The sequence below is a fragment of the Adiantum capillus-veneris genome, chromosome 8 (genome assembly GCF_014529385.1).
Source record: "Adiantum capillus-veneris isolate H3 chromosome 8, ASM1452938v2, whole genome shotgun sequence".
In the NCBI taxonomy this organism is placed as follows: Eukaryota; Viridiplantae; Streptophyta; class Polypodiopsida; order Polypodiales; family Pteridaceae; genus Adiantum; species Adiantum capillus-veneris.
This window is the reverse complement of record NC_140938.1, coordinates 30,850,176-30,854,365: the sequence shown is the minus strand read 5'-3', so window position 1 is coordinate 30,854,365 and position 4,190 is coordinate 30,850,176. Positions and strand designations below refer to the sequence as shown.

Genomic DNA, 4,190 nt, shown 5'->3' with positions numbered 1-4,190 from the left:
TGCCACAAAGTAATTTAGAGTTCTTCAGAGTGCTTTCTTAACTCTAAAGTGCTTTGGAGTGCTGTAGAGTGCCATAAAGTGCCTCAGAATGCTCTTAAATAGCACTGAAGTGCTATTTAGAGTGCTTTAAAGTGTTGCATAGTGCTTCAAAGTGTTTCAAAGCGCTTCAAAGTGTTTCAAAGCGCTTCAAAGTGCTTTGAAGTGCCTCAAAACGCTTTGAAGTGCCAAGAGTGCTTCCAAAGTGCACCAATGTAGTTCAAAGTGCACCAAAGTGCTGGTAAAGTGCTTCAGTGTGCTATCAAGTGCCTCAGAGTGCTCTTAAAGTGCATTGAAGTGCTTCAGAGTGCTTTTAAGTACCCCAAAGTGCTTTACAGTATTGCGGAGTGCTTCAAAGGGCACCAAAGTGCATGATAGATTGCTTGAAAGTGACACGTGGTGCTTGAAAGTTCCTTACAGTGCTTGACAATACTTTCAAGTGCCCTAAAGTGCTTAAAAGTGCCCCAAAATGCTTTAGAGTGTTCTCCAAGTGCACTTCAGAGTGCTTTCAAGTGCCCAAAAGTGTTTCATAGTGCTTCAAAGTGTTTCAAAGCACTTCAAATTGCTTTCGAGTGCTTCAGAGTGCTTGAAAGTGCCACAGAGTGCTTTGAAGTGCCACAAAGTGCTTTTAAAGTTCCACCAAGTAGTTTAGAGTGCTTCCAAAGTGCACCAATGTAGTTCAAAGTGCACCAAAGTACTGGTAAAGTGCTTCATTGTGCTATCAAGTGCCACAAAGTGCCTCAGAGTGCTCTTAAAGTGCACTGAAGTGCTTTACAGTGTTTCAAATTGCTTCAAAGGGCACCAAAGTGCATGACAAGTTGCTTGAAAGTTCCACGTGGTGCTTCACAATACTTTCAAGTGCCCTAGAGTGCTGTAAAGTGCTTAAAAGTGCTTTAGAGTGTGTAAGTGTTGCAACTAGATTTCAATACTTTTTATAGTATTTTTAAATGTCTTTTGTGTGGTAGAGGGATTTGTACGTGCGGTTCTAGGAGGCTAATCCTAACATTAGGATGTCCCTTAGATGCTTTGAGGGTCTGAAACCATACTTCGTACGTAAGTTGAAGGACCGCAACACCTGCTATTGTGAATACCATGTTCAGCTTGTTTGCTTGAAGGAAGGCTTAAATCAGATGCGTCATGGAAGATACGAGCTACATGAAACGTCATGTTTTTGCAGGTGTCTTGTGTGCAGTCTGAGTGGTGGAATAGCGCAATAATGCACAACATCAAAAACCAATTTTTCATCATTGACAAAACTATGGGAGTCTGTATTGTGTCCAAAGCCAATTGATAGTGCTTTTCACCACACCAAATGTCTTTTGGGAGCATGTAGTGATTGCGGGATTGAAAGGCTCTTGTTGTGTCCCGTTGAAGAGAGTGAGGGTATCTTTAGAACGACTGTCAAGTTTTTTGACAAGGTTCCTGCACAAGAAAAGGATGAAGAAGGTCTAGATAAATGTCGAAAAGACGTCGTGGTTCAGTGACCCAGTCCGATGAGTTTCATTTCTGTGCTCCGAGGGAAACTAGGGAAGTTCATCAAACACAACTACTTGTATAGGTGGCAAGCTCAATAGTTCAAGGAGTGGTGTTTGTAGTGAATTTTCCTGACAATGTAGTGGTGTTTGTAGTGAATTTTGCAGAGAATTACTCCTTCAAGGTGCAAAAGGAGATCCAGTCAATGCATTGGTATTCATCTCAAGTCATAATCTTTGTTCACATTTCATATTTACGTGATTATGCGCTTGGTGCTATACAAAAGATGACTCACTTCTACATCTTTGAGGACAAGACACATGATGCTTTGTTTGTGCAGCACTGTTTTCTTTCGCACAATGAATGGCTAAAAAGACACGGCTATAGTGTCAAGCGACATTGGGTGTGGTCGGATGGTGTTGCGTCACAAATTCAAAGCAAGGCGGTCATTCTATTTTGTTGCACAATTCTTCAATATGACAGGTGTTGAAATGACTCACAATTTCTTTGCTTCAGGCCATGGAAAGGGTGAACATGACGGGGCTGGCGCAATGGTCAAAAGAGCCCTCACACATGAGCAGTTGAATCTGACGGGTAGGAGCTGCATAACGCTTCAAGCGTTGTTGCATTCCTCATTGCAAAACTCAAAAATCAATGCCCACAGACATGCAAGAAAGTCAATCGTGCTTTCTAGGAGGTCAAGCTCTGTGATCTCAATAGATTTATAGAGTGGGATTGCAAGCGCATGACAGGGTCTTGATCCTGGCACTGTGTTAATGCCTACAGTTAGACGGATATGCACGGACTAAGGCACAGATTGCTCCCTTGCTTTTGGGGTGCGTGCATCAAAGGCCAATGGAGGAGATGTGCCAACAAAGATCATGTGCAGGGGTGGGTATATTTGCAAATACAACCCACAGTTACGGATGAAAGTGATGGAGAAGCGTCGAGCAAGGATGAGGATGAATACGCCCCCATGTATGTTGGCCAGCACAATGACCTGAGCGATGCCTTGATGGATGGCCAGAACTTTGCAGAGTGACTGCAGAGGAGTTAGGTGCAGACTTCTACGTCCTGAAATGCACCAACACAAAGCACCTGGCCAAAACAGAGGAAAAGGATCAATGGCACAATATCATTAAGAAAAATTTGTATGTGGTTGAGGGCCTATTCTATGACAAGGTAAATGGCCGAGATGATACTTATGTCCTTTTGGATAACAAGCCCGCTCTAATCTACTCCCATCTAGTGCGATGAATCAGGTTTTCCATGTCCCCAAGGGAAGGTGAGCATAATGTATATGATATGTCAAATGACATATTTGAGCAAACCTATAACAACATGCCCCCAAAGAAGAACTTGTAAGATTTATCTCTGTAAATTTGACTTTGGCCAGCACTTCTAACAATAGCTAGTACTTTTTTTTAATATGAAAATAGAAAGGAGGCAGTGAACTATATTGAAGTGAGTCTGGAAGAATTACATCAAACTTGGGGGGTGGGGGGGATCACGTGACTACTGCCCTCTAAAATTGCAGCTAATCACCCTTGCCAAAAAGCTAGCACTTTTCACAGCAGAGTGATAAAAGACGTCTTTTAAAACACTTGAAAGCACTTTGAGAATTTGACCACTTGACCAGCACTTTACCAACCCCCCTGAACCACTTTACCAACCCCCAAAACTCTTAAAAGCACTTTTGAGCACTTTCCCAACCCCCTGTACCACTTGACCAGCTCTTTAAGCCACTTAGGACCTCCTGACCAGCACTTTATACTACTTGACAAGCACTATGAACCACTTGACCACACCCTAAACCACTTGTCCATCATTTTATACCACTTGACAAGCACTCTGAACCACCTGACCATCACTTTTAACCACTTGACCAACCCCCTGAACCACTTGGACAACACTTTGTTCCACTTAACCACAATTTACCAGCCCCATGAAAAACTTGACCAGCTCTTTGGACCACTTAGGACCTCCTGACTAGCACTTTTAAGCACTTTATACCACTTGACAAGCCCCTTGAACCACTTAACCACCCCCCTGAACCACTTGACCAACACTTTATACCACTTGACAAGCACTTTGAACCACCTGACTAGCACTTTGAACCACTTGACCAAACCCCTAAGCCACTTGGACAACACTTTGTACTACTTGACCACCACTTAACAACCACTTGAGCCACTTGACCAGCTCTTTGGACCACTTTGGACCACCTGATCAGCACTTTATACTACTTGACAAGCACTATGAACCACTTGACCAACTCTTTGGACCACTTAGGACCACATGGCTAGCACTTTGGACCACTTAGGACCACCTGACCAGCATTTTTGACCCCCTGACCAGCACTTTGAAGCACTTTATACTACTTGACAAGAACTATTGACCACTTGACCACCACCCACTTTAAACCAGTTGACCACTTAACCAACACTTAACACAAATTCCAATTGACAGCAGTAGTAACTATTGACTTTCAAAATTCTTCATAGAATATTCAAGTTAGATACAAGAATAGTTTGCTTTATAGGGAGTTAGCTTTTTCAAGGAGTGAAGTCAGCTAGTTAGTAGACTGCTCTGGCCATTCTTGCCGATGCGGCCGCTTATAATTGGTTGCTCGACCTGACATTTTCGGTGCAAGAATTTCATGTTGTGCCCTTATTTTTCCA

General features: G+C 42.9%; 1 pseudogene; it reads left to right on the top strand.

The window, feature by feature from the left end:
* Window positions 1-2,364: 2,364 nt before the first annotated feature.
* On the top strand, window positions 2,365-2,874 carry LOC147451896 (uncharacterized; annotated as a pseudogene).
* Window positions 2,875-4,190: the final 1,316 nt, after the last annotated feature.